The 20,727-nt window shown below is 43.2% G+C and overlaps 1 long non-coding RNA gene across 1 annotated transcript in view; it reads left to right on the top strand.

Annotated features, from left to right (window-relative positions):
* The window catches only part of LOC143821018 (uncharacterized), a 29,141-nt gene extending 8,913 nt beyond the window's left edge, over window positions 1-20,228 (top strand). The window contains exons 2-3 of the long non-coding RNA XR_013225636.1: window positions 17,037-17,140; window positions 19,237-20,228. This is a non-coding gene — a long non-coding RNA (uncharacterized LOC143821018). The remainder of the gene's footprint in view (window positions 1-17,036; window positions 17,141-19,236) is intronic.
* Window positions 20,229-20,727: the final 499 nt, after the last annotated feature.

Below are 20,727 nucleotides of genomic sequence, written 5' to 3'. Positions count from 1 at the left end.
TCACCACAAGCCACCAATCCCTGCACATTGGTTGTACCAAGGACTCAAACTTCCTTCCCCTCCTGAGCCTCAAAATTATATATATTTTTTTTAAAGTGCACTTCTGCATTGCTGTGGAGAAATGTCACAACAATGAAATATTCCCTCCTCTTTTTAGGATTCTTCATGTAATGGTCTCTATTGATGTTTGGGTAGATTTCTGATAGGCTGGCCATGGTAACTTTACCCCAATGAGTGATTGTGTGTTCACAGTAAGGTTTAAAAACAAAGAGCTGATTGGGAGAGGGCAGCTTCATCATTCCCTTCATCAGGCCCCCCTCATTCCCTATTCATCATACCTCACTGCCAGAAAATGCTAATTGGAATGTGTTTTGGCTGCCCAATCAAAAATGACCATACCCAGTGAGAGGAACATTTTATTTTTACATTTTTACATGGGGAACGTAGATTTGTGGTCCCACAGCCAACATGGACCACATCATTAAAAAAAATCACAATCAGGAAATAGAGGGGAGAACAGGTGAGAGAGTGGGCAAAATGCTGCCACACAGGCTTGCTCCCTATCTTGCTGTGCGGCAAGAAGTGGCAAATTGAGTTTTGATGATTTCCCTCACCGCAGAGCAAATTTGACTAAAATTTGCACCAGCCACTTGAGAGCTCTGGGGTACTGTTGTAGCAGCACTAAACCCTGAGAGCAATGAGAGGCTGTCCTGAGGGTAAATTCCCCATGCAGAATTGGTCTTGGTTTCATCCTCCATCTGGAGCTGACCGTTCAAGGTCCACCAGCTGCCCAAACTCCTCCAGGATCCCCAGGTCTGCAAGAGCAATGTTGGCGAAGGTGTACAGGAGATTTACTGTCTGCCTCAGAGCAGCACTGGAAATTAGTTATAGTGGAAGGAGAAAGTTTGCCATAAGAGTGAAACAGCTGTCATAGGTGGGAAGCAGAGCCTGGTGGAACAGCTCTGTCTCACAGGCCCCGCAAAACTGATTAAGGTCCCACATGGCCTGATCCCTTTTGGCAGGTCATGTGGTTGGGATCTTTGGGAAGAGACAGAGTCTTTGCTAAATTTAAAAGGCAAGCCAGCTCCCACTGACTAGCTGATAAGCACAAGAATGTGGTCCACCAAACAGCTGAAGAGTCCTTTAAACCAGAGGTAGTCAACCTGTGGTCCTCCAGATGTTCCATGGACTACAATTCCCATGAGCCTGTGCCAGCAAACGCAGGGGCTCATGGCAGACTGACCTACTGGAGAGGAATGGGAAGGTGACTGTAAGCTGCTTTGAGCCTCCTTCAGGTAGGGAAAAGTGGTATATAAGAACCAACTCTTCTTTTTCTAGTCCATGGACAGCTGGAGGACCACAGGTTGACTACCCCCTGCTTTAAACTACAATCAAGAACAAAGTCGATGTGCTTGTAATCTTAAAAAAACCTCAACAAAGGAAGCCTGCTGTTATGTCTGTGGGCATTTGGCCACTGATGCAAATGAGGGCTTCTGCCAGCTAAGGAACTAACCAATCAAAGGAACCTGATCACTTTGCTTAGAGCCAATCTGATTGATCTGCTTAGGATCAATCGGATTGCTCTGCTAGGACCAATTGGATCGCTCTGTGTAGAACCAATCAGAGGCAGCAGCTGGCTGCCTGAAAGGTAAAAAATGCATGAGTTTGCCTGTTTTTCTCTGTTCAGTAGTTGTAGTCTGTTGCTGGAGTTGCTAAATAAAAAGAGCTGTTCTGAAGACTTGGAGTCTGTGCTCACTGAACCTGCAGACTTAATACCTGCTTTATGTTTTCACTGGATTGGAACATGTGGTTGTCTTCTGAAGTCACTCCCAATGTGCACGAAACCCAAACCGATGAAGGCAAACTGAGGCTGTTGTGCTGGGTTTAAATAGTAACTGAGGCATCACATCCCCTGCCCACTCTAGGCTACCTCTGCTGTTGATAGTGATGGGAGGCCTCACCTGGATCTATCAGTGTGGTGCAGTGGTACTTGGGATGCCATTTACTGTGTTGCTACTCCTTCTGATCCTACCTGGGCCAGGCTACAGGAGAAAATTCTATTTGGTGTTCATGTGCCTCAGCCCAGTGATACTGGCCATGGGTGACCTTGCAGAGGTGTGTGTGTGTGTGTGGGAGGGCTGGCTCTGAGTCCCTCCAGCTTTCAGGCAGACTGGCCTACTGGATAAGCTGAGCCTCCTTTCAATGACCACCAGGCAAGCAGCAGCAGTGGCAGGAAAGGGTGGTGGTAGGACAACCTAAATATAACTTTTGAGATGTTTGCATTGAGTGTGTCATGGGTCAGAAGCTTCTGGACCGGCTGACTTTAGTTCTAAGCCTTTTTGTTTCATACCATGACAACAACATTGTTCTTATTAAATTACAAATACCCACAGTCAGTATGGCATTCTGCAGAGCTGATGGAATTCTACAGGGCTGATAAAACTAAACTCTGTCTAGAATATTATTGTTGCTGCCAGTGAAGAAAGGATTCAGATGGCAATCAAGATGCAATTTATATTCTGCCCACCAAAGCGGGCCCATTTTATATCTGTTTACTTTGAAAGAAAAGTGCCTGGAGCAGGAAAGAACCTTGGAGTAGACGGCAGCTTTTATTTGTGTGTCTGTTTGTTTTCTCTTCTTCGAAAAAACAGGGAGAAGTTAACATTTCTAAGGATGCAACATAACGACAAACAAACATTATTGAAATCAATGGTTCAAGTTTCCCAGTGCAGTAGTACAAGAATTTTAAGACACATAGAATGACCAGTCAAGAAAAGAGGTTTAGGAGTATAAAAATTCAGTGACAATGCAGAAACAAAATGCAAGATTCTACTTTAAATATTCACATTAAAATAGATAAAATATGTCTAGGGTGGTAAGGCAGCCAACATGCTGTCTGAAGCTCTGACCATGAGGCTGGGAGTTCGATCCCAGTAGCTGGCTCAAGGTGGACTCAGCCTTCCATCCTTCCGAGGTTGGTAAAATGAGTACCCAGCTTGCTGGGGGGGGGGGGGTAAAATGATAATGACTGGGGGAGGGAATGGCAAACCATCCTGTACTGAGTCTGCCAAGAAAACATTAGTTGCAAAATGAAGCTTTCCCTTCTGTTCAGCATAACGGGATGAAGTCTTTTGAGTTTTTAATATAAAACTGAATTCAGCATAGAGAAAATAGTGTTCGTTTTAAAAACAAGAAAAAGAGCTTTTTATATCCCACTTTTCACTACTCCAAGGAGTCTCAGAGTGCTTTCTCTTTCCCTCCCCACAAAGTACAACTTGGCCGATTCTGCATGGGCTTTGTTTCCCAGGGGGACACATTTCAGCACCAGAGCAGATCAGTAAACTCTAGAGCTTTACGCTCCACAGCACCACACTGGTGGTGGCTTGGTGTGGCCACCACTGTGCAAAATGGACCCTTGTGAGGTAGGTGGAGCTGCGAGAGCTGTGATTGGCCAAGGTCATCCAGCAGGCTTTGTGCCAAGAAATGAGGAATCAAACTTGTTCTCCAGATTAAAGTCCACTGGCTCTTAACCACTACATACCTGCTGGCTTATCTTAATTGGACCATATGTTTTAGGGGAGCCTAACTATCCGGTACTGGAGCAAGAGTGGTCGGAAAATACTAAAACCACCAGAGTACTACTGGGTAAGGCGGTTGTTGTTGGTGATGGTGCCGGGCTTTCCCCTCCAATCCTAAATGTGGGGATCCTGGAAAAGGAATAAAGCGCATCCACACCTTCCTATGTCTGCTCTATGAGTGAAAACGTTGCTTCTGGAATAGGAATGTTTTCTCTTCTCTGACTGCAGCGAGAACCCCTTGAGTCAAAAGGTGCAGCTCTGAGAAGAGTTACAGCTGAAAATATTCTAGTGCAGGGGTAGTCAAACTGCGGCCCTCCAGATGTCCATGGACTACAATTCCCAGAAGCCCCTGCCAGCAAATGCTGGCAGGGGCTTCTGGGAATTGTAGTCCATGGACATCTGGAGGGCCACAGTTTGATTACCCCTGTTCTAGTGGAATACCCAATCTTGCAAAAGCACTTTTTGCTACCTGAAGGAGTCCCAAAGGGACTTACACACACCTTTCTCTTTCTCTTCCCACACCAGACATCCTGTGAGGTCGGTGGGGCTGAGAGCCCTTTGAGAGAACTGTTCTGCAAGAATAGCTCTAAGAGATTTGTGATTGGCCCCACGTCAAGTAGCTGGCTGCATGTGGAGGAGGAGCAGGGAATCCAACCTGGTTCTCCAGATTGGCGTCTGCCGCTCTTCAACTCTACACCTCGCTGGCTCTCGTAACTGTCAGACTTAATGGTCAGATTGATTTCATGATCTGGTTGACTTAAATTCAGTATTAAGGAATATAAAATAATAAAAAGATTAACAGATTCAGGTGGGTAGCCATATTGGTCTGAAGCACCAGAACACGTTTTTATCCAATGGCACTTTTAAGACCAACTAAGTTTTATTCAAGGTATAAGCTTTTGTATGCATGCACATTTCCTCAGATACATTATCTGTTCTGTACCTGATAAAGTGTGTGTGCACATGAAAGCTGCTACCTCAAATAAAACTTTGTTGGTCTTAAAGGTACCACCAGACTAAAAAAAAAAAAAAGATTAACGGTGGCTGCTCATTTAGGAAATCTATGTAATTTTTGTGGAGACATGAATTAGGATCAATGACCATATAATTTTATAAACAATGTAAAAAAGGAGAGCCAGGAAAATCATTAAATAATTAGAAAGCTAAATTTGATGCTGCAAGGCAAGGCTAATTATGATTCATAAATGCCTGGATGCAAAGATATAGGCAAATAACAAATGTTTCTAACACACTGGTTTATGATCCTTCTACCAAAGGACAAAGTATAGGATTTCTGTCCTTCAACAAAAATCTACATAATATAGTTTGAAAAATGCTTATTTATTTTTAATCAGTTTTCTGGATGTTTGAATACAGACTTAAGGATCAACACATTAGTAATGACTAGAAAATTTCCAAGAAGTGGTCACTGCGGAGCTTTATGCTCCACAGCACCACACTGATGGCGACTTGGTGTGGCCACTGCTATCTCAAAACAGAGACAATATGAGGCGTCTGGGGAACTATAGAGATTGGTGTTGAAAAAACTAAGAACATTACACTTCTCAGGTCTGAGAGCCCACGTGGAGTGTGGAGTGGTGGTTTGAATGTTGGATTGGGGCCTGAGAGACCCAGATTGTTCAGATTCTTATTTTGTTATGGAGCTTTGCTGGGTGACCTTGGGACCACCACTCTGCCTGTCATGCTCCTCTACCTCACAGGGTTGTTTGGGAAATATAATTGAGTGGATTTCATCCTGTCTTTTTTCTCCATGGAAGCCCCGACCATGTAAATGATGGCTGTTTCAAATACAACAACGGTCCATCTTTCCAATGAAAATATAACAAAGGCACTGTGACTTTTCTGAGTTCAGTATTTATTTTGAGAAGTCCGGTGTGCATTTTCTACTCCTATACATACATCTAAAAACATTTTCCTGAAAGAAATACTGATGTCATGAACAAAAGCATGCCAAGGTCACTATTTATAGCCTATCTATACTTCCAATAAAAATTATATTTTAATTATTCCTTTTGTGTACATTAGGATTAAGGTTGTCCCCCACCTCCACCAGTCTTACTCTATAAATTCTGGTCTAGAATTTGTGAGGGGAGTGAGTAATGTGCCAAGAAAAATTAACAGTCACCTTACAAGCACAATCCCACCATTATTTGTGCATCCTGTTGCTGATTTGACCTTTCATCACCGTCAAGTAGCCATAGTTCACAACAAAATATAAAAACCTTTATGCCTGATCAAGGGCTTTAAGGATCCTATACTGTTTCCTGACAAGATTATGAAAACTCTGAAGAGAAAATTTCATTAGAACTTTCTGTGGGTACCTGTGTTGGGGAAGTGAGAATCAGCAGGGGAATCAAAACCATGATAAGCTTCTTAATCAATTCTATGGACCAGAAGACTAGATAAAATTCTTTGAGGCCTCTTATGTTTCTAAAGCAGGCCCTGGTCCATAGGAGCCAGACTCAGAATACACCTTAGCATACTTCGGAGAAAGGCTGGCTCCTACAGGACACTCAATGGACACTGCAAGTGCTCATCTGGACCAGGGCCTGCTTTAGAAACATAAGAGGCCTCAAAGAATTTTGTCTGGCCTTCTGGCCCACAGAATTGATTAAGGTTCTTAGTGTCCTATTACATAGCTAACATATTATTTTATGCACATGATGCTTTATTTATTTATGCCTAACCATTGATAAAGGCAGCCATGCCAAAATGCAACTGGTCAGTGGGGCCATTAGTATGAATGTACACTTGGATTTTAATGAGGCTATGTTTTAAGCCTTGGGTTTTTAACTTAAAAAAAAAAAATATTTAATTTTCCAACACGTTTTAGCCTACAGAGGCTTGAGCACATTTTCCTTAACCCTTTTTGGGGGTGGGTCCTTGACTTGGGTCAGGATATTTTCTCCTTTTTGTTGTTTGATGTAAACCGCCCTGAGCCTTCAGGGAGGGCGATAGATAGATAGATAGATAGATAGATAGATAGATAGATAGATAGATAGATAGATAGATAGATAGATAGATAGATAGAACTAGTGTGGCTTACCCAGCTGGGAGGTCAGGGGTTGTTTGCCAGGTGGCCAGGGGGCAGCCAACTGAGGTTTGCTCCCCAACGTAGGTCACTTCCCTTAGCAAGAGATTCCAGTATGTATGGGATCTGCTGTCCCAGCGGGGAAAGGTGCAGATCCCCAGGGCACCTCTGGTCTCCGTGGGGTGTTGGTGCAGTCTGCTGACTGCTAGGTCAGGCTCCCTCTCCCATGTTGCCCCAACCCTCCCATGGGGAGGAAATAAAGCTGTAGCCTTGTTTATATCCAACATTGGTGTGTCACGTCTTACTCCATCCCAAAATGCCCTCCTGCAAGTCAACTGAGTTCCAGTTACAAGACTGGAAATGTTTGTTCATTTATATTTAGATTTAAAACCTGCCCCATCACAAGGATGTTCTCTTCACTGAAACAGAATAAATAAAGAAATGGAGAGGGGCCATTGCTCAGTGACAGAGCATCTGCTTGGAATGAAGAAGGTCCCAGGCATCTCCTGGTGACAGGATTCTGTAGAGGGTGATGTGAGATCCTGCAGAGCTCATGCCAGTCTGAGTACACAATACTGACCTTGATAGATTGAGTCAGCGCCAAGCTACTTCCTGTGTTCATGTATCATAATCAAAAACAGACTTGCATAACTGCTTATCAGAAGAGAAGCATTTTTCTCTATCCATAGTGTCTCAAATCACATGCTCTTTCCCTCCCCACAATAGGCATCTTGTGAGGTCGGTCAGGCTGAGAAAATTCTGAGAAAACTTGTGAAGTGGGGAATCAAACCTGGTTCTCTAAATTAAAGTCCATTGCTCTTAACCAGTGGTCCCCAACCCCCGGTCCAGGGACCGGTCCTGGTCCATAGATCAGTCGGTACCGGGCCGTGGCTCCTCCTCATCCTCCTCCCTGGCTGCTGCCTTGGGGGCTGCCCTGCCACTCTGCCTCCGGCTCACCTTTGGTGCTGTGCAGTGGCCGCTATGGCTGGGGGTCCCCCTCAGTGCTGGCAGGAAAGCAAGTGCAGCAGGCGCTCAGGTGGCAGTGGCAACATCCCTCAGCAAAAGACTACCTCCCCACCGGGCCTCAGTAAAATTGTCAAGCGTTGACCAGTCCCCGGTGATAAAAAGGTTGGGGACCACTGCTCTTAACTACTATGCCATACTTTTTGCTGGTTTCTAGATCATTCTTTGGGACATTGAAGAGCTGTCTGTGTATCTTCTGTAAAACGTCAGCTTCACAAGCTCAGTTCAGATGTCACAAAAACTAACTGGTTAGAATGTGATCATCAAAACATGAACCAGTCCCTACCTAGAGCTCTTTAAGGTACAGCAATGTAAGAGCTAGTTTGAAGTACTGCTGTGCATATCCCCAAAATGAAAAGCTTGCCTGTCACTGTCGGTTTTGGTAAATCCCCAAATAAACCAAAGCATTCCTAAAATTCTAGAAAATCAGTTTTGTTGTTCAGAAGTTTGGGGAGTGTTTGGGAAGGTAGCAATAGGAGGAGCAGCATGGGAAGAGGGAGGGAGAGAAGGAGCCCCCACCCCACAATTAGGACCATTGTACCAATACAGCACTTTAAACACCCTTTAAGCTTTAAATTTTCTGTGCTGTAGACCTGGTGTCCAGAGGTCACATGTCCTTATGGTCTCTTTCACAATACAGCCCATTCCTGGGTTTTATTGTTATAGATATTAAAGTGTTACTGAAGGGGAAAATATTTTTGTGGCCCCCCCCCCCACAGTTTTGCAAATGTCTACCTAATTGGCCACAGCTGTGCAGTGGCACAGCACCTACCAAGAAATGAGGATTTTGATACTTTCCCATTTCCAAAGCACCTCTTAAACGTCTCGTGTGAAAATGCTATCCGTATTACCTTGGAAGCTTAATGGCATGGGACGAGATTTATCATACTGAGCTGTCTCCTGGAGGCATTTAGAACAATCTACTTTCCAGAAGTGTCGACAACAGTATCATTACCCATAACTTCCCTGAAACATAAACAAAATGCACAGAAAGAGCGATAAACTTTGGAACACTTCCTTTACAAAAAAGAGAGAGAGAGAAGGGCGAAACTTTGCCCATAGAAAGTTTGGTGCATGTGTGTTTTTAATTGGTGTTCTCTGCATCATCTGGGCTCGAGGCCAATAGAATTCTGTACATTATTCGAAAGTATTCTAAAGTACTTCGTTATGAACTGTCTGTTGTCAACATCCTGTTGGCAATTTCCAACTGCACTTTTTATGAGCCAATTTCACCATTATATTCTTTAGGACAAATCCCCAAGTTGTGTAAACTTGCTGATTTACAATATCTCTAAAGATGACTTATTTTAATTCCACTTCCTGAAGGATTTGCAGAAAGTCCTGACATCTTTGAGCTGAAGATTAGGTCCCAAAGTTGCTTCTGATCTATTGATGGGTTAGGATACTGGCCAACATTTGATTCCTCTGTTTCTTGACAGCTCAGGTCTTCCAGATTGTAAACTCACACCGGGAGCCAAAATCCACATGCAGAATTTAGCACTCTCACACCCCACATTCAATATTTCCTCCTTCCAGCCATTAAATCTCCAATGGGTAGAATTTGAGACTCTATTAGAAGATAAAACTCTTTATATAGTGGGATGGACAATACACATTAAAAGTAGCTCTCCCCTCCCGCTGCTCCTATAATTTACAGTGTGGAATGCTATAAGACCCTCATAATGATGGCTGCTTGCTGACTCATAATGGTTCAATATCTTTTACTGATATCACAGATTATCATTAGGGCTATCTTTTCTCACACTGTGGGATTGTCCATTTTGAATTAGAAACATGATTTGTACCAACATGGCACATATCATGATATGAATATTTATATTTGATTCCAGATTAATCATGCACCTAAGCTTGTGTCCTGATTAGGCATGTACGCGAGCACACGCACATACACACACAGGGTAATTTTTTGGTTTGGGTTTGGTTTTTGACCCGAAAAATGTCTGTATTACCCCAAATTCAGGAAAGCCATTTTTTTCCAGCTCCTTGGCATTTAAAGGGACTGAGGATCCTTTAAACTCCTACCAAACAGCTGATCCTGTGGAAGGAACACTCTGCCGGATGAACTTGACGGGGCCCCTGGTTGGAATTGTGTCCTCCAGCAGAGCCTGTCCAACAGCTGATCCCATGGAGATCCACAGGATTGACCTGGGCTGTGGTGGGGCCCGGTTTCAACCGCGACCCCTGCAGAGCCTGACAAATAACTGATCCTGGGAAGAGAAGTGTCTCCCCAGGATCAGCTTGGGCCCAGTTTGAACTGAGGACCCCTGCAGCACCCACTGGCTTGCGCCCATTCCAGCGGTCCCTTTTGTTTCCCCCCCTCTGGAAAGGGAAGAGTGAAAGGGAGGGATTCAATGAATTCCAGCCGTTTAAACTTATTTATTTATTTATTTATTTTTGTGATTTATACACTGCTCCCCCTGGAGAGCTGACTGGCAGAATGGTCAAGCTATTCCGAGTTCCGTCTCACTTACCCCCTTCCAAAGAGATTTCCAGAATGAAGTGTGCATGCTGTAAGGCTTAAATGGCTGCAAGCCATTTCAGCAGTCTCTTTCGCTTTCTTCCCTTTGCAAGTGGGGGAAGGAAAAGGGAGGCTTTAAGTGGCTACCACCCATTCAAGCGTGTCAGCTGACCAGTGGACCACCCTCAGTGTATAGCTTGTTTGGCTGCAAACCCTTTGGAAGAGGGGGAAGGTGAATGGAAGGGCTGCTATTCAAGCTGTTGAGTTTAAATTTCAGCAGTATAGCTGCTGAATATGCCTGAATAAAAGCCGGGGGGGGGGGGATCAGCTTTTATTTGGGTCAGCTGCTCCACTAGCTGAAACTGACTAGAGAATCTATATTCAGCTTAGAAATACTGGGGGGAAAAATACCAATACGTTTTTTTCGGTTCAGGTGAACTGAATGCACTGGCCCAATCCTGATTTGTGTGCTTTGTTATAGACTTCATCCTGCTGACAGTTGCCTCCATGCTTTTATTTCTGTGCACATAAATGCTTGAGGGGAACTTGGAAGTCCACATACATAGGAGCTCGGTGTATTATAGCACTCATGGGGCTCAGAACGGGTATGCAATACAATAAATAGGTGTCTGGTTTTAGTAATTCTATGGCACAAATATTTCTGAAAAATTGAATAACATATTTTTTTAAAATAAAGACTTGCTTATGCCAGAAAGTTGAGTGTTTGCATGAAGGCCAAACCAATGACCACCTGGAGAAGTTTATTGCTTTTAAGAGATGTTTGGAAGTGCAGTGGGTTCCAGAGAATTCCATACAAACCATGCACTGAACCCTTTCGCTGAAATGTGCAGACTTGCACTGTTGTCTCTGAAAAGCTATGTATATTTATTTTCCAAAAGATAATTACCCTGGACTATAGAAAAATCTATTTTTACAGACTAGTTTGTCTCCAGTGATACAAAATGCATACCGTGTTGCTGACATCATTATCCTAGCTTTGTATATAATCATTTATGCATGTGCTGAATAGTTTGGGACCCGTCTGAATTAATTTGTGCTACTTTACAGGAGGATGAAAATATGGAGCTGTTTAGAGAGTTTGTTTTACATGGGAAAAATACACTTACCCAAGCTGTGCTGGAACCAGTTAAGTCTGCAGAAAGAGGAAATTAGTCATCTGAATATGAAATACACGCAGCTGTGCTGGATCAGACCAATAGTTCATCTAGGCTAGCACCTTGTTCCCACAGTGGCCAACACAATGATCTAGAACAGGGGTAGTCAAACTGCGGCCCTCCAGATGTCCATGGACTACAATTCCCAGGAGCCACTGCCAGCATTCGCTGGCAGGGGCTTCTGGGAATTGTAGTCCATGGACTTCTGGAGGGCCGCAGTTTGACTACCCCTGATCTAGAAGGTCTACAAGTGTGGGCCAGAGGGCAAAAGCTCTCCCTGTTGCCTCCTAGCCCAGGTATGCAGAGGTCTTACTGCATCTGAACATGGGTTTTCATTTAGTCATTGTAACTAATGGCCATTGATGGACCTGTCTTCCAGGATCTTGTTTAAATCCCTTTAAACACACATAAACTACTGGCCATCACGACATCCAGTGGCAATGAATTCTACAAGCCAGTTATTCTTTGAGCGAAGAAAGAATTTTACACACATGCACGCACGCGCACACTGAATATATTTCGGTCTCTGGCTGATATTCCGGGATTTTTTTGGAATACTGAAAATGGGTCCCAAAAGTATTCAGGAATAACTTGACATTTAGGAGCCAGTTTTTAAAGGGTCTCAGTGCTTTCTTTATTTCCCAGTACATCAGCCTTTCCAGGGCTTTGGTATCACCTTGCCATGTCAGTCTGGCTTTGATTCTGTCTTTTCACATTGTTCTTGTTGGTCTTGCAACTTTGTATTCTTTGTGCAAGTTGCTTCAGGTCAGATTTGCTTTCTGCAGCAGATTCTTGGGTTTGACATTGCTTTTGACAGGCTGTACATTGACTCGGGCCTCTAGTTTTATATTTGTTGGGATTGCAACATTATTTCTATTGCATTTGGATTGGATGAGTCTTTGGCTTGACATTGACTCGGATTCTCAGGTTACACATATGCTGTGATGGTGCCCTCCCCAAGCCCCAGATACCTCCAGCCCCCCTTAAGGTCCAGACACCCCTAAAAAATTCAGCATTGCTCAATATTACCAGATCAGGTGCTTCAAAGTGAAGTGTTTGGACAGAAGTGAACCAAGTTAAATGCTGCAGATGCAGTCATAACAAAACCAAGGTCATTAGTAGAGGGGAAACAATGCACCTTAAACCTTCGGCTGGTCTCACAACATTATTTCAATAGAGGCTGAAATTCTGCAGGATCCAGGCTATTTCAAATCAAGGTAGGTTCACTGATTTGTGGATACCAAGGGTGTGATCCAATGGGCCAGTTACTTCAATAACTGGATTAGATCCAGACTACAATGGCAATGTCCAATTCTCCATTCCTGCTACAGAAACGCTTTCATGCCACTCCTTGGAATCTCCTATCCTTCTGGAAAAGCGCTCAATGGACACCATCAGTTGGCAGTGGGAGGAGGGATGCAGAAAAGTTCTGTTCTGCCATTGGAGAATGTAGTGTGTATCCTACTTGCTAAGTCAAATTTTAAACTTCTAAAAATAATCTACTGACAGCAGTCTAGTCCTGAGTGATCATGCGGGAGCGTGACTATTTTCATTCTTGAAAAATGAACTCTCTCCTGCTCAGGAAACTTTCATCGCACAGTGGGACTATTCACAATCAGTTGCAGATGCAGGTGAATGAGGATGCCGTTCCACTGCATTCTGAACATTCAACCTCATGACAACCTGGCACTAACCAGCTTGGCATAACGGTTAGTAGTGCAGACTTCTAATCTGGTGAGCCGGGTTTGATTCCGTGCTCCCCCACATGCAGCCAGCTGGGTGACTTTGGGCTTGCCACAGCCATGACAAAGCTGTTCTGACCGAACAGTAATACCAGGGCTCTCTCAGCCTCACCCACCTCACAGGGTGTCTGTTGTGGGGAGAGGAAAGGGAAGGGATTGTAAACTGCTTTGAGACTCTTTGGGGTAGAGAAAAGCAGCATATAAGAACCAACTCTTCTTCTTCTAACGTGGAATCAGCTAGCTATTGGATGGCAGGTATTTCCTTCAGATCCTTCTCCCCACAGCAGGCTCATCGATTTGCACAGAACAGGAACTATCAATCTGAAATATGAATTTGTGAAAGGGTTTCACTGCAGATGCTCCTGAAAACTCTCTGAACATTATTCCATTTTCCCTCCAGTTCTGAAGCACCAATGACCTATAACAGGGATAGTCAACCTGTGGTCCTCCAGATGTTCATGGACTACAATTCTCATGAGCCCCTGCCAGCATTTGCTAATTGACTTTCTCCATAACATTTTGAGTTCTGTGTTTGCCACATTAAATGCCTATAATCCTAGCTCTTAACTATATTAAAGAATCAGTTACATAGACAGAGCTTGGACTTTTATAAGGGGCAAAAGCAGCTGACATGCTAAAGAACACAGAAGATTATTCATATTCCCATTAATAAGCTTGAACTGTGCCGCTTTCATCTTTGCTCCATAGCTGCTTCAAGAGAAGGAATTTAACATTTGAAAATAGGAGCCGATTAATATAATTTATATCATCTTTTCTTTCCTAAAAGCAATAAGCTAAGTCTGAGGTCTAAAGTTCATTAACCATTCTGTGCTACGCTGCAATTTCATTGCGTTGATGGCAGAAATCTCATTTCACTTTCTTTCACTGCGTTCATTTTTATCAGATGCCATTTACCTGGCAGCTTGCAATGTTCCCGCCTGAAGTTTTTCTGTTTGACCTCCAGTGGGCTGGCTTTGTGAACAGGATAATGGGGGAGATAATTTCTGTTTGCAGAATAAATGACATTTGTATTTTTATCTGCTTTGGAATGTTAGTGACTGACAGAATTTCAGACTGATTCAAAAGCTTGCTTCTGATAAGAATCTTTAAACTCTTTTTGGGGTTGGAGGGTTGATGGCATGCAAGCATACATACTAAAGTTTCCCTACGGCTGGCACTTGCTGTATTAAAATTTAAAATTTACTAAAGTTGTAGGTACATGGGAACATATGTGTTGTTCTGTTCACAAAGTCGTTTCACCCACGTTGGTGTTCCAAAACTGAATGTCTGGAAAAGGCTACTTTCATTCCCTTCCTTCAAGGAGCTCAGTTTACATGGGTATCTTCTGCATTTTTATTCTCAGATTAGCCTTTAAAGGTAGACTAGACTGACAGAAAGTGACTATCCCACAGCTGGTGAAGTTGTTTCATGGCTAACTATAAATTTAAACCAAGGCTTTCCATTCATAGTTCCAATTCTAATCTGGCATGCTGGGTTCGATTCTGCGCTCCCCCACATGCAACCAGCTGGGTGACCTTGGGCTCGCCACGGCACTGATAAAACTGTTCTGACCGGGCAGTGATATCAGGGCTCTCTCAGCCTCACCCACCTCACAGGGTGTCTGTTGTGGGGAGAGGAATGGGAAGGCGACTGTAAGCCGCTTTGAGCCTCCTTCGGGTAGGGAAAAGTGGCATATATGAACCAACTCTTCTTCTTCTTCTTCTTCTTCTTCTTCTTCTTCTTCTTCTTCTTCTTCTCCTCTTCCTGTAGTCCTCAGAGGAACTCAGCCTCCTACTTTACTTTTATAAAGAGTTCTAAAGTAGTCTTTCTACTTTCTCTTGCCCTGATGAAATTTCTGGCACATACCAGGACAGAATCTAGAAGATATTTGCTGGTTCAGATGAAGATAAAGGGGTTTTGCCAGGTCTGAGGATTGAAAAACAATATAAAAAATAAATAAAAATCTAGTGACAAGGATGTTTGCCCCTTATGTGGAACACATTCCACATAAGGGGCATGGCTGGCAAGGGCCTGGTGTTGAGCACCACACCGCACAGCCACTGCCACTCATTTTCCAAGGCCATCCCCTCCTGAGTGCTACAGCAGCCATGGGAGATAGGCGGCTTTGGTGGCACAGTGGGGCTCAGTGTAGAGACCTGGCAGCCACAGCCACCTCCGCCACCCATCTTGCAAGGCCATCCCTGCCCTCCTGTGGGTGGAGTGGCTGTGGGAGATGGGTGGCATCAGTGACACAGCAGGGCTCAGTAAGGAGCCTTGGCAGCCACTGCCACCTCCACCACCTGTCTTGAGAAGCCGTCCCCACTCTCCAGAGTCAGTCTGGTGGATGCAGCAGCAGCACAGCCACCACCTACTGGCATCCTCCCTGAGTCAGGACAATGGACATCATGTCCATTATCATTTCCGTTACAGGGAGTGTGGCAGTAGATGTGTTCCACATTAAAGAAAACCCCTTCTCAGCTATTTATTTTAAAAGAAACGTGGATGGAAAAAATGGATATACACACAAGCACTTCCTTTCCCCACTTGTTGTGTGCAGAGGACCTATTCTTGCATTGACTTTGTAGAGGAAGGGACAGCAGACACAAGTGCACTGTCCCCCTCATGCAAAATCTGAGTCACCTGCCGAGTACAAATGGGGAAAGGAAGTTCTTGTGTGTATGTCCCCTCCTTCTTGCAGATCATGGGTAGGGAGCATAGGCACGGGCACTTCCTTTGCATGATTTCAGTTCTATGACTCAGCAAGTGCATAGATGCAAGGAGTGGGAATGTTTTTTCCAGGGAATGTTCAGCCTGGAGAAAAGGAGGTTGAGATGGGGCATGATAAGTATTTGAAAGGTTGTCACTTGGAGGAGGGCAGGATGCTGTTTCCGTTGGCTGCAGAGGAGAGGACACACGGTAATGGGTTTAAACTACAAGGACAACATTATAGGCTAGATATCAGGAAAAAAATTTCACAGTCAGAGTAGTTCAGCAGTGGAATAGGCTGCCTAAGGAGGTGGTGAGCTCCCCCTCACTGGCAGTCTTCAAGCAAAGGTTGGATACACACTTTTCTTGGATGCTTTAGGATGCTTAGGGCTGATCCTGCATTGAGCCGGGGGTTGGACTAGGTGGCCTGTATGGCCCCTTCCAACTCTATGATTCTATGAGTGCATTCATTGTTATTCTTCCTCCCCATGTGATGAGTCAGATAATCTACATTGGGCTAGTTCCAGCCTGTTTTACTGGGTTCAGCAGTGAACCAACCCACATTTCAGTCATTTTTTCCCCATCCCCTCCCAGAATATGTGGCCGTCTTGTAGAAGCTGCTGTAACAGTTGATATTGAAATATGTAATTCCACACTAGACTTTCTGTCCATTAAAAAAGCTTGAACTAAGAGGATTTATTTTATTCTGTGAATGAAAATCAAGGTTAATTCCACCGCTTTGTGCAGTATGTTAACATTAATTTTAGGCTGTTCATTCGGAAGTTTCCATAGGCATGTGCCAATCAAAACAAATTGGGGTGATGCCACTCCCTAGGTGTGCAGCTTTCCCCTGAAATTTATGCAAAGAAGGAGATAATGTCTGGACCAAGGTCAGAAAAATCTAAATCTCACCAGGAGAAGCTGTGTGCAAGCAGCTGGGGAAATAATTATATCTGATTTTTTTTATAGCATGGTTGAGGTCAATAACTATTCCAGTTCTGTGACCCTGGAGAATTATAGCAGTTCCAGATAATTCTGGAAACTCATTAAGAGCCTAAAGGATTTCTGTACCTCAGCTGAATTTCTATATGGAAATTATAAACCAACAACATGAAATGCCTTCAGGAGAAACTTTTTACAACCCACCAACTATGGAGAGATTGAATTCTAAAGCATTAGAAGCAATAGATTAGCATTCTACTGGTGCAAGCATATACATACATGATCTGGAACTTCAAAACCATAGTGCAGTTTCAAGAAAAATCTCTAATTATACTTCAGCTTGCAGCTCTTATGATCTGCTGCAGTAGACATCTGATCTTCTTCAGGATGCAAGAAACACAGAAACAAATGGGCTGCCCTGTTCAGAACATTGTTCTATCAAGGTCAGTATTGTTTAATTAGCAAGTGCTTTCTAGGGTCCTTGGCAGAGGTCTTTTACAATACCAGCTATGTATATATGTGCTGTCAAGTCACAATGAACCTATGGTGATCCCATTAAAAGGCTTTCAAGACAAGTAGGAGAGATTTGCCATTGCCTTCCTCTTCAAAGTCTTCTTGGGTGGTCTCCCATACATGTATGGATGTTTAGCTCTCATGATCTGATGAGAAAATACTATACTACATCATTTCACATCCCTCATCATCAACTACCTGCTCACTTTTAACCGAGGATGCCGGGGGGGGGGGGGGCTGAACTTGAGACATATCTGTGAAGCAGATACTTGTGACCAGATTTAGCCCAGCATCTTAGACATCAGGGCATTGGTTTCATTTTTTTCTCTTTCATTGCAGACTGCTAGTCTGGTTTGCTTGTTATTTGTAAACTGTCACCTTATCTTACATGTGGCTATTTTAGAGGCTTTCAAATTAAATACTCAGGTCTTTTGGCATTCTGATGCAGCTGCACTGAATGTACAAAAGCAGACATGTGGGGTAACAGGCAGGCATTTCTAAATTTACACAGGCTTAGCATCACAATCATTTTGTCACAAGATATTACTATTCAAGGCTGATTCCACATACAGCCTTGCAATACTCACCTGCTATCTGCCAAATGGTCCCTGTCCTTAACCTCATAAGTTCGTAACAGTACAGAAGGTCTGTTTCATTTGACATTCATTATTGCTTAGTTTGGCAAAGGATTTCAGCATTTCTGTATCAGTTTAGAAGGATCTTCCATTTCAGTGGAAGGGAAAGTTCTATCCCTACATGTCTCTGGTGGAAGGGTAGGGGTGGAAGAATTGTCTATGCAAATATGAGCTCTCCAGCCTACTGGGCATTGTTGGGTGTGTGTAATGTGCGTGCCCTATGTCTTTTAGCACTTGCACTTTTGAGCTAGGGAGTATTTGTGTCTGCTGTTTGGACCCCATACAGCAAAAAAACAACAACTACTATAGAGAGGAACCATGGAAGAGATAAACCCAATTGCCTGCATAGCAAAATAAATATTCCCATTTGGAAGAGGCAGCACAACAAGACAGATGAGCGCTCCCAATAGCCTTGACTTAGCAAATCTTCCTGGTGAGCAATGTGGAAGGAGAGGTAAGGCCTGGGAATAGAAGTAAAAGCTGATATATCACCCCTGTGAGAAAGAGTATGAAGTCAACTACCAACTAAAGCATTACTGTAAAGTACATAAGCACAGGCGGTGCTCTGAAAGGCCTGTCTTTTGAGTGAAATACTCTTCTTCACTTGATTCAAAGTAATGACCCTGGCAGCCAGCTGACTGTCCTTTCCACCACCACCACCATCACCAACAGAAAACACAGCTTATTATAGACTTCTTATACCAATAGATCTTATGGTGCTCCCAGGGGATTCATGGAAAGTCAACAAAGCAATCTGTTATGCCAAGTTAATTATTGAAAACAAAGAAGAAAACAAGCAAGTACTTTTTACTGGCCCAAACAGGAGTGGTAGCTTTGACGACTCCTTTTAAAGAAGTCCCATGAGACAAAGCTTATGAATGCTTAACATTCTGAAGTGCCAGGAGTGCTTTCCATACAGAGTGTACCAAGTTTTTACATAATCTGTGGCTTAACAACTAGAATTGTGTGACTGACAGTTGTATACACATTGGAAAGTGTGCAAGCAGGTAGGAACCACGGTCAGCATTGTAGTTTGTTTACAGAGCCAGCAAGCTGTAGTTAAGAGTGGCGGCTTCTAACCTGGCAAGCTGGGTTTGATTCCCTGCCGCTCCACATGCAGCCAGTTGGGTGACCTTGGGCTCCTCACAATCCTGATAGTGCTGTTCTTACAGAGCAGTCCTGCCAGAGCTCTCTCAGCCCCACCTACCTCACAGGGAGTCTGTTGTGGGGAGAGGAAGGCAAGGCAACCATAAGTCACTTAAGAGACTCCTTTGGGTAATGAAAAGTGGGATATAAAGAACCAACTCTTCTAGATGTAAAATTTTGATGATAATAATCACATAAGCATGTTTTCTTTTGTGTTCATGTTTTGTGTACATGGTCTTTTGTAGGCTTAATAATATCCAGACTTTGGAACATTATCTCCCAAGTGACCAACACTGTCTCTCCCCCATGGCCAGGACCGAAGCCCGACTGGTATGCGTCAAGAACCAAAGCTTATTCCAAGTATGCCAGGAGCTGGTCTGCTAGGTTCTTAAGGATTCATGGTTCAGTTTGTCATTCAACAATCTAAATTGCAAATATATAGTTTGTGACCATGGCTATTTGGAAGATTTCACCTTCTTTCAGTTTTCAGATTCTGCAAGCCTGGGGTTCCCTCAAATTTGGAGAAAAGCCCTTGTATCCCAGTAGCCCCAATCTGAAGATGTAAATATATGGCACCATGCTTGTTAAAATATTTTAGGAGAATATCTGCTGTATGGATTAAATTAAAAGTATATAAACAACTTGGGAAATCAATTGTTAGCTTATCTGAACTAATTATGGAAAAATTAGTTTCCTACCTTTAATTTGCTTTTAAACATTGATTTTAAATTCCTGTTTTAATGAAAACGTACTTTAAATATTGTGAATTATGGGTGCTGATAGCATATTGGGAACGTTACTAAAAGGTATGAAATATTGCATTTTGCAAACTGACATTTAAAATTCTTACACTGACATTTGTCAACAGGATTCAAAATGTAATTTTTAAAAGGCTCCATTAATGTTCACTTTCAAAGAAAAATAAAGATGTCTCAGGGGCTGAATATGGAAATGAGCTGCCAGTTGATAATGTCTGCTAAACCTTTAGGTAGCAGCAAATCCCAAGGTGGATTTTAAGAAATATTTCAGCTCCCACCATTGTGTGCTGTGTTTTTGATGATCAGTTTCATCTGTTCCTATTATTAACTATGTAGTACGGTTAAATTGCCTTTTAATGCATAGGCATGCTCATCTGCATAGGCATGCTCATCTGGTCTGATTAAGTTCTACTCCCCTTCTGTCATCATTGGTGCACAACTATTCTGCCAAGCAATTAATTGACTCATAAATTCCATTAACCAGTAATCAATAATGCTGTGTTTCAATAAAAACCTACACTTTGTTGTTCATATAAGTGGTTCTTAGTGATGCTGCTGGCTATTTTCAGTCAAAAGCTTCTTTGTTCATTCACAGTTTTGGGGAAATCTTTTGCAGCCATTGGTCACTGAGGAATGTGAACAGAGCAGAACAGGTAATCATCTCCCATCTGATCACCACCTTTAATTTGAAAATAGAAAGCTCAACCCACTGAACATGTCTGCAGCAAAATGTATAGTATACCTAATCAGGATAGAGCAGCAGAAGTACAAGGCCATGATTACAGTACCATGAAATGTGCAGATGCTAAATGGACATGCACTAAGTGGGTTTACTTTATTCAGTGAGTGATTAAAATGGGGAATTCACTTTAGGGATGTAATGATGGCCACAGGCAAAGACAGCTTTAGAAGGTAATTAGATTAATGGAGGATACGTCTACCAGTGGCTACTAGCCAGAGTGACTTAACAGGAACTTC

This window comes from Paroedura picta, chromosome 11 (genome assembly GCF_049243985.1).
Source record: "Paroedura picta isolate Pp20150507F chromosome 11, Ppicta_v3.0, whole genome shotgun sequence".
Classification (NCBI taxonomy): Eukaryota; Metazoa; Chordata; class Lepidosauria; order Squamata; family Gekkonidae; genus Paroedura; species Paroedura picta.
The sequence above is the reverse complement of the archived record's forward strand: the minus strand, read 5'-3'. Positions and strand labels throughout refer to the sequence as shown.